This window comes from Arachis ipaensis, chromosome B6, assembly GCF_059453495.1.
Source record: "Arachis ipaensis isolate K30076 ecotype BB chromosome B6, ASM5945349v1, whole genome shotgun sequence".
Lineage (NCBI taxonomy): Eukaryota > Viridiplantae > Streptophyta > Magnoliopsida > Fabales > Fabaceae > Arachis > Arachis ipaensis.
In genome coordinates, this window is record NC_142441.1 from 20,003,748 (window position 1) to 20,014,754 (window position 11,007).

The following is an 11,007-nucleotide window of genomic DNA, read 5'->3' on the forward strand; positions in this document are numbered from 1 at the left end:
GAAATAGCTGCTTCATATTTATCACATTATTAAATACTTGAAAGAAAGCACAACACCAAGCACGCAACATAGCAATTCAAACCACGGTTGAACAGATAAAAAATCAGGGGAACCGTAACACACCAGAAAAATCATGGCTACTTATGAAAACGGAAAAAAAACCCATTTCTTGATGCCTTCCCTTCATCTCCACCCCCAAAACATCATCTTTTTCAAGCTTTTCCCTTTTTCCTTTTCCCAAACCCATCAACGTGAGATAAAGACCAAAACTTTCATTGTTAACATCGACTCCAGCCACATGCAACAACAGATAGTGGAGCCCCAATATACCAATTAATCGAAACATGAAACTAAATAACATACCTATAGGAGTCGGAGTCAAGGCTATGGGATGCTCCGATGACGAAGCTGTTGGGTTTCTCCTCTCTGCGTCTTTTCGTTTTTCTCGATTGTGGGATTTTGGATGGAATGAAATGGGGAGAAAAGTCTTGATCTTTCACTCGGGTTAATTTCTCGGTCTTTTCGGATGTTAATCCATTAGACAGAAATTGCATTTTAATTGAAATAAATGTAGATGAGAGATTTTTAGGGATTTGATTGAGAAAAAACTGAAATTAATTTTGCGAATCAAATTAATTACTCCAGGCATGGAGAAGAAGGTAGAGTGATAAGTATGTTATTGATAAGCAAGTGTACTCTACTCGCTTATCATGAGACTGGCATTTATTCTGTACTATATATATATTATACATTATTTTTTTGGCTACCTAGCACTACCCATATTACAAGTGCTGTACGGAGTAATAAATAAACGTTATCCTCAGCTCGCATATACGCACCATGCATGTAGTTTATTGATTTAGCTAGCTAACGGAATATTATTAGTATTCAATTTATCCAATCATCTTCTTCTTGTACAAGAAATTCAAATAGTTATAGATGAACTGATGATGAGTCATCAAAGGCCATGAGATCTGACGATGACAAAGTGTTAGTGTTGTAATTATGGTTATGAATCATCATCATCAACAAGTAGTGCCCCTTCTGTTGTCGCAGCTCAAATACCCAAGCTCTAATTGATTCTAGCTCTACTTTCAATTCCTCAATCATCTTTTGCAACTGAAAAATAGCTCCACTACTCCCATAAACTAGATCTCTAAGCCTTGCCTTCGCCTCATATATAAGCCATCGCTTTTACAACATCCTCTCTCTGTCTCTTCAACTGTAACACCTTATCACACAGAATTTTATGCTTAAGTCATAAGACAGAAGTGGTGAGGTATTACGACTTCTAAAAAATAAAATTATATATATATATAATATAATATAATATAACTGAAAAAGATTTAAAACTAGGAACCTTTGAAAAAAAGTTAAAACAAAAGTGGTAAAACGAAAAGTGCAACATTCACGAAGCAACAACATACACGATGCTATGTAAGAGTAAGCTAACAAGGATATATATACTAAAGAGTTCCAAAATGAAAATAACAAGGCTCATGACTTGGCTCGCAAAGATAAACCGGCCAGAGCACATAAGTATATATATATATATAAAAGAACCCAAAACACAAAGTTTACAGAACCTGTTTCTCCTTAATAACCTCTAAGAAGAAGTTAATACATCATTTAAATAATAAGTGGAGATAATAAGTATCTATATAAATACATATAACCAAAATAAAGTCTCAACAGCTCAAGGATCTTCGCTATCAGAAGCTTCCAGCATGCATGCCTCAGTGAAGTGCCTCACGTCTTGCATATGAAAATCACAAAATCCGAATGGGGTGAAAACTGGAGGTTCTCAACATGGTAACAGTGCTCACATATCTAACATATAATGTTCCAGAAAAGCCGAAGGCAATACTAGAACTTCCGACATATAATTAAATCTTATAACATAACTAAACCATAAAATAAATCAGGCAACTAGCTAAGGTCTTCAGACTATCTAATACTCCCCAATCCAACTCCTCCGAACCTCGCAACCGCCACCGGAAACAGTTGTTACAAACACATTTATTACATACAGGCATTTACAGCAGATAAACAAGTAGCAAGTAGTTATGCAATCAATTAGGCATTCCAAACAAAAACATACCAAACAAACATATAGATGCATATGATGCATGCTTGTCCTATTGGCTGATGAGTCTCATCTGTCGGTTATAAAGCCAACCCGACAAGTCCTGGTAGCTAACCATTAGACTGCCCCTCTGTCGTGCATCCCCAACTCGAGTAATTCTCAAACATAATCATATAACACCCACACTGGTGTTTATCCATGGGGGCGAACTCGTCCAAAACTTTTACAGTGTTCGGCCACACTTACGACATAGGGTCAGCAGAGTATCGAGTCTCAACCTGGAGCACGTGGAGGCTAGTCACTGCTTTCACCCAGGAAAACTCGTATCTCAGATATTTGGAAGTGCAATAATCACATTATCAATCAATAATCATACTTATTCATGCTCAGCCATAATTCAATATCAATAAACTCATCCGACTCATAGCATAATCCACAACCAACGATAATTCATTATCATATACAGCCATCCAGCTCATCACATAAACAGCACTTCCACCATCATCATCAGCAAACTCATATAATAATCATCAATCATGATTTATCACTAATTCACACCTTACTTCATCCACAAGTTACCTTCCTCACAGCCCTCACTATACTTCATTACCCAAAATCCATCTACAAGGCTTTAAACAAGAGAAAATAAGGTTTTAAAAGCTCGAGGAATGCCTTATAAATCAAAAATCAAAATTTGGAAGAAAACAGGGCTTCGCGTACGCAAGCCATATCACGCGTACGTGGGAACGAATTTTTTCTCAAGATGCGTATGCATCCCTCGTCCACGTACGCAAGTACACTGGACAGAGACGAACGTCCGTGTACGCCGTCGTGTGCCCACATACGCGAGTGTCCCATTTGGCCCAAGATGCATATGTAGCACCTGCTCGCGTACGCGCGTGCATCAAATAGAAATGAATGGCCGCGTATGATGAGGGTCCGCGTATGCATGTATAGCAGAAACTTTAAAAAGTTGTTGTGTCCAAGATTTTCAACTTTGTATACCAAACTTTGATTGAACATAACTTTCTTGTTTTAAAATATTTTCCTCCGTTCTTCGAATGACGTAAACATCTCGGACTAAATTTTCTTTCTAAATAAATTTAATACAAATCGAAGGTCATAAGATCAAGTTATATTCTGCCAAAGTTGGTCAAAAATATAGTTTTCATAAAACTTTACAATCCCTCCATTTTCAAAACTTAACCATTCCAAACCATTTTAAAACCAACCCCAAACCTTATCAATTCAGCATTACATATTTTCCAATACATATTTTCAATTTTATCATTCAATCCACAACCTACTAATTCTTCACTTTCATCAATCTCAAATCAACAATTCAATTCAAAATACATCCAATATTCAAGTTCAATACTATACAATATGCATCATTAATTACTTATACCAATTACAACATCAACTTAGTCCCCAACATGGTACCAATAACAAATTCAATTTTACTAACCATTTTACATAAAACAAGTCAAACACATCATACATACAAGTCTCTATCACAAGTTCACAACCTCCAATAATCAATAACCACATACATAATAATACAATCCACCTCACCCAATCAACAACATCAACAATTCAAATCCTATCCTAGGATCACTAGCTTAAGTTTTCATATTACATTATATTTTAGATACGAGAAACCAAAACCATACCTTGACCAATTTTCCGATAAAACCTGGAATACTTCCAATTCACTTTTTCCTCAAACTTTCAAGACTCCAACACCTCTCAAATAGATTTTTCAGCACAAAAATCCACTCCAAGCTTCTGAGACCCCAATTAAGCTCCAACATCACAAGTTTTGACCTCCAATTGATTTTCTTACCAACAACATTCAATTTAAACCACGTATATCACTATAATTAATCTCTAAACTCAAAATCTCAATAATTTTATAAGAGGGTTAGGGTTCTTATCTTGCTCACAGCTTAAGTGAGCCACACCTAACAAAATCCACAAGCTAATTCGAATCTAAACACCGAAATTAAACAATTCTCAACATAATTATTCATTAAATTCGAAATTTAGAGAAGAGGAAACTGAAATATAGAAGTAGTTTTTATACCTTATAATGTATTGGGTTTTGTAGAGCTCGATGCTCCGGTCGCATGACCGCAAACGGTTTGGCGATTGAAGCTCCGAATCAAAAGTTATGTGGATTTGAATATCAAGTGAAGGTTTATGTTTTTGGAAGAGTGTTCTTCCCTTACATGTATGGTTTCAGCGTGTTTGCTGAACGAGGGAAAGAGAATGAGTTGAAGCTCACTAAGTTAAGTGGGTTAGTTGCGCCCACGGGCCCGTTTTTGGTCCGGTTCGATCGGTTTAGCCCGTTCGACCTAATTTTGGGCTAAATTTTTTAAAATTAGTGTTGAAATTCTCGTTTTAATTAGCTCTATCATATTAAACCATAAAAACTACAGTTCTAATTTTCTAGAATAAATTTTAATTTATGAGTTAATTATATATTAATTAACCGGATTTTACATCAACTACCTACAATATACAATCATACGTGTCAAAACCGAACTGATAATCGAACCAGTTAGATTATTGATTTACTGATTTATTAGTTCAACCAATAAGTTATTGGTTGAACTGACAAAACCAATCTTACATAAATAAAAAATATAAAATAGTTATATATATATATATATATATATATATATATATATATATATATATATATATTCACTAATATTTTAAAAAACAATAACGTTTTAACAAATTATAATCAACAAGTTATAATTTGATTATTATTAAATAAATATATAAAATTTTAGTATTTTTTCATAATAAAGATTTTTTAATTTTATTTTTATATTAAAGTAAATATTTTTTATTTTAATAACTAACTAATTAGTTTATATTTATTATATTGATATATACTATATGTATTTATTGAAAATTAATATTAATAAATATCATATAATCATAAAAAATAATTATATTGTGATTAATAAAAATATTTGATATTTTTATTTATACAAATTTAATGACATTTATATTAATAATTATGAATAATAAAAAATATAATTAATTTAAATATAAGTGAATATAAAATTAAAATAATATCTAAAAAATTATTGTACATTTTTACTATATAATTAATAATTCGTATTTAAAATAATAAAAAATAATATATCTTAGTGGCAAGAAGAACATGCAGGACCCAAGTTCTTACAACTATGCATACAATAACATGCATCATCGTCTTATATTAGCTATTAACCATAAAGAAGACCCAAGTTCTTACAACTATGCATACAATAACATGCATCATCGTCTTATATTAGCTATTAACCAGCAAATCAATTTTTTTAGGCAAACTTTACATGATCAATAAAAAAATTATTTTTTTATCAATAAATTCTTATGACCCTCTAGTATTTCTTTTTATTTAATTCGAAATACTAAAAATTATATTCTAAATTCTATATTTTAAATTATAAATTCTAATAGTATTAAAATAAAAGGGTAAAACATATTTTTTTGTCTTTAAAGTTTGTTTAAAATTTTAAAAATACTCATAAATTTTATTTTATTTTAATTTTGTCCTAGAAACTTTCGAATTGTATCGTATATATTTTTGACAGACTAATTTTTTAAAAAATTTAGGACCAATTTAGCAATAATATAATTTGACAACAACAATCTTTAACATAAGCAAACTACAGTTGTCATATATTATTACCTGGATTGAACTTAAATTTTGTGAAAATTTAGCTGGAGTATATTTGATGCAAATCGAAAACTTTAAAGACAAAATTAAAACAAAATAAAATTTAAGAATACTTTTAAAATTTTTAATAAACTTTGAAGACAAAAAAATATATTTACCTTAAAATAAAGTGTTAACTAATACCGATAATAAGTATTGTAAGTGATATAAGTGAAGTAGGATATAGGTAGAAAATCAAGATCAAGAAGTGTTTATTGAGATCGTTACTTTAAGTACACATTATTATTGTACATGATTCTGCATCTATATAATGCAAAGGTATTTGGTCTTGTAAACACATTATTATTGATTCTCTGCATCTAATGTAACTGATATTCAATTCTTTACTTTTCTTTGAGTTTATTCAAGACGTGTTATGGTATCTAGAGCCAAAAAATCAAGATCTTGATCATGGCCGTCATTCTCTCAACTTCATCTTCTACTAAACAACCTTTACTTCCTATTGCTGAGAAGTTAGAAGATTCAAATTTCAACACATGGAAGCTTACTATCTAGAGTCTCTCTATGCAAAATCATCTTGAGTGGCCAAATGCTCCTACTCGATTTGAATTAGTCCCAAAGCCTCAACCTGCATTAGCAGCTAAAGCAGATTCAACCTCTAAAATAGATTCACCAATTGAAGCCTCAACTACTGATCTTCTTTAAGAAACCGAAGCATTCAAAGCATGGAAGCAAGATGATCTATCTTTCACTACGTGGCTGATGGCCTTAATGACCAACCCTTACAAGAACAAGATTCTCCATTGTCACAGATTCTATAATGCCTGGGCCACTATCATTAATTTTTTCTCCACCACATCAAAGACCCGCATTTAGAATCTCAAATCACAGAATAAGTGTGTCAAGAATATTGGCACCATTACTGATTACCTATCCAAAATTAGAAAACTCATAGATACTCTTTCTGCAATTGGCTACCAGCTTGATGATGATGATCACATTCAAACAATCACTGATGGTCTCCCTGAGGATTATAATGGATACATAACCGCAGTAATGTCCAGATTAGAAACATTCTCAGTCGCTGAAGCTGAAACTTTTTTGCACGCATATGAAGACATGCTCGAACGTTTTAAAACTCCATCCCACCATTCGATTCCAGTTGCAAATTATGCTCAATGATACTTTCCACCAACAAATCAAGGAGATGGTGTAAGAAGGGGTCGTGGTGGAGGCAGGTTCCAAAGAGGAGGATGTGCTTCTTGGCAACCACCAAGAACAAATTGCCAAATCTGTGGTAGAATTGGCTACGCAGCTTAGAGTTGTTATTATCGTTTTGACCAACAATTCCAACCTGTTCCAGTCTCTTCTGCACCCCCTTCTCGATTCTCATATTCCAATACTTCTCCACCACCTCTATCAGCTGCTTTTCATCAACCCAGATCTTACATGTTTAGAACATCCTCCATAGCTAATTCTTCATGGTATGCAGACTCCGGAGCATCCCATCATGTCACAGCAAACCGAAACAATCTTCTTTCCCTTTCACCAAACAATCTTGATCATGAACAACTCTTTGTAGGTATTGATATTCATGTACAGGTATTGATATTCATCACTCTAGTTTTTCTTATTTGGTTGCTAAAAATAGAAATCTTGGCTTTCAACTCACAAATTTACTTCATGTTCCTACCATTACATAAAATTTATTGAGTGTTTCAAAGTTTGCTCAAGATGATAGAGTTTTCTTTAAATTTTGGCCTTATTAATGTACTATTCGTGATCAGGTAACCAAGGGCCCTCTTCTTCAGGGATACACTAAGAATGGAATCTATAGATTTGATGATATCTATGTTCCTACATTCATACCTTTGTCTGAACCTCAGTTGATTGCTAGTGCTCATAAGTCTACTGTAAATTGTACTTCTTGTGAGTCTAGTTCTGATTGTAATTTTTCTTATAATTGTAATTCTCCATTTCCTTTTACTTTCACTAATAATCATCTTGCTGCTTTGATAGCTAGGTATAAAAAATTGTGATGTAGAGTTATGGCATAAAAGGTTAGGTCATACATCTATCAATAATATTTTACGGGTCTTAAGACAATGTAACATTGATATATCAAATAAATTGCCTCAAGATCGAATATATGAAATTTGCTCTATCTCTAAAATTCATGCTTTTCCCTTTAATTCTTCACATACTGTGTATAAAAATCCTTTTGAGTTAATTTTCATTGACATATGGGGCCTTCTCCAATCATCTCTAGAAATGGAATGAGATATTATATCAGTTTTGTAGATGCTTCAACTACGTATACTTTTATATATTTTCTAACTAATAATTCGCAGGCACTTATTTCCTTTCAAGCTTTTCGAAATTATATTAAAACCCTTACTGGCCACAAAATTAAAGCCTTACAAACGGATAATGTTAGAGAGTTTGTGTCAAATGCTTTCATTACCTTCTTATCTCAGCATGGTATACAGCATAGACTTTCTTGTCCCTATACATACCAACAACAGGGTAGTGTTGAGAGGAGATACCAAAGTATTGTTGTGATTGGCTTATCTTTATTGGCAACATTCTCCCTTCTTATGCAATTTCGGGAGGATGCTTTTGGAACTGTTGTTTACTTGATGAATTAGCTGCCTACTATTGTGCTTAACTACACATCTCCATATGAAAAATTATATCAAAGAAAAACCATATTATAGTTTGTTAAAGGTCTTTGGGTGTTCTTGCCTTCCTTATCTAAGACCATTTTGAAAAATGTCTCTTCCTTGGTTATGATTTTCAGTTTTGTGGATATAAGTGCATGAATAAAAATGGAAAGGTGTATATGTCAAGGCATGTCATTTTTTATGAATTGACCTTTCCATACAATGAGCTATTTTTAAATCACTCTAGCTACAATACTAACACTGATTCTGCATCTATGAATTCTATAGATTCTTATTACAGTGTGTCTTCCATTCCCACACATCAATTTATGTCTACTTCACAAAATCAAAGTTCACCACATGATGTAACAACTAATTCTCTACCAATTGAAGAGACTTTAGGTGGAAGTGGATCAACTCAATAAATAAATCATGAGCACACATCACCAGACAGTGCCTCATGTAGTACTTCTCAGGGGGCTATTGATCAAAGACTTGATTCCCACTCAATTCAACATCAACAACCCACCACAAGCACACACAACATGGTAACACAATCTAAATCTAGTATTTACAAACCAAAAGCAAATTATGCACATCATGAGATTAATCTATTTCAACAAATACCAAAAATAGTCATACAAGCAATCCAAACTCCTCATTAGAAGGATGTTATGAATGCTGAGTTCAGGGCATTAAACCAATGCAATACATGGATTTTAGTTAATCCACCACCCAATGCAACCATAATTGGAAGCAAGTGGGTATTCGCTATCAAAAGAAATACAAAAGGAGAGGTAGTAAGATACAAAGTTCTTCTAGTTGCTAAAGGTTTTCATCAAACCGAAGGCATAGACTATGAGAAAATTTACTCACATGTAATAAGACCCTCTTTAGCAACGATCGTTTTGACTTTAGCTATCACTCAAGGACGGGTCTTGCGTCAATTTGATTTTAATGACGTGTTCTTAAATGGAGTTTTAATGGAGCAGGTTTTTATGACACAACTACAAGGTTATGAGGATTCGAATCCTAACCTTGTTTGCAAGTTGAATAGAGCATTAAATTGTTTAAAACAGACACCTAGGACCTGGTATCTCACATTAAGAGACACATCGACAAGGTTTGAGTTTGTAAGTACTCGCTCTGATGTATCCTAGTTTGTAAGAAAAATTGCAAAATTAGTAATTTACATGCTTATATATATCGATAACATAGTGGTAACAGGAAATAATTCAAGTAAAATTGAGTCCTTAATACAACAATTAAACAAAATATTTCCTCGTAAAGACCTTGGCAAACTTAATTTCTTTCTTGGAATAGAATTCACACATTTGCAGGGTGACAAAGTTCATTTGTCACAAAAGAAATATGCTTTGGAGATTCTTCGAAAAGCAAATATGAAAAATGCAAGCGAGATGCCTACACCAATGGTGGAAAACTTGAAGCTCTATGCAAATGACTCCGACCCGTGTCATGATCCACAATAGTATCGCTCTATAGAAGGAGCTCTTCAATATTTGTCAATGACACGACTTGACCTTGCGTTCCCTGTGAATAGGATGTCACAATTCATGCATAACCCAACATACAATCATTGGAAGGCACTGAAAAGAATCTTGCAGTACCTGAAAGGAATGTTAAGTAATGTAATTTTATTTTCCAGATGTAATGACTATAGACTGTTGGGGTTTGCAGATGCAGACTGGGCCAGTGATCTCGATGATTGACGTTCTATAACAGGCTATTATGTATACTTAGGGACAAACCTCATCTCATGAAAGTGTCACAAGCAGTCGAAAGTGAGCCATAGTAGGACTGAAGCAGAATATCGTGCCCTGGCGTTTGTGCAGTCAGAGCTGGTCTCTTTGCAGTAGCTTCTTACTGAGCTTGGAGTTCCACAATTGGTAGCACTAATGATCTAATACGACAATCAGAGCGCTTGTATGTTAGCAGCAAATCCAGTACTTCATAGCCGGTGCAAACATTTTTTTTATGTTTATTTAGTATATGGCACCTACTTGAATCATCTAATAACATTGCTAGCACCAAAAATTTTATGCTCTCCAAAAAAAATTGGGAACTTTGTCAGCTGGGAAATAGGAAACAAGGAGGCATTTCTTGTCACATTTTCGGCTTAGCATCCTACAAGCTGCGCAAGGTTGATGGCTCCTCTCTGTCTTTGCCACACCATGGATATCCATATAATGTGTATGTGTATAGCAGTGGCAAGTGGGATTCATGAGTACATATATCTTCTATTATACTTATAAAAGAGAGCATGCTATAGTGAAATTTCACGTTGTCTAAGTTCTCAATGATAGTGATGTGTGTTCCTCGTAAGTCATCAATCATACAATACAAATCATGATTCTAATTGGTCCGTTCATGTATACTATTCTCCCATAATGTTCTAGGTTATTTATAGGAATATAATTACAATATAGGAATATTTGTTTCATTGATTCACGTGTCAACAGCTTGAGAATTTATGCCGTCCTCTTCAATCTAATTTGCTCTTTCTTGGATAATTATTCTATGTTCAAAAACATCATCAT

General features: G+C 33.5%; 1 pseudogene; it reads right to left on the reverse strand.

The window, feature by feature from the left end:
* Positions 1-933: 933 nt before the first annotated feature.
* Positions 934-10,653, reverse strand: LOC148554812 (LOB domain-containing protein 11-like; annotated as a pseudogene).
* Between the last annotated feature and the right edge of the window lie 354 nt (positions 10,654-11,007).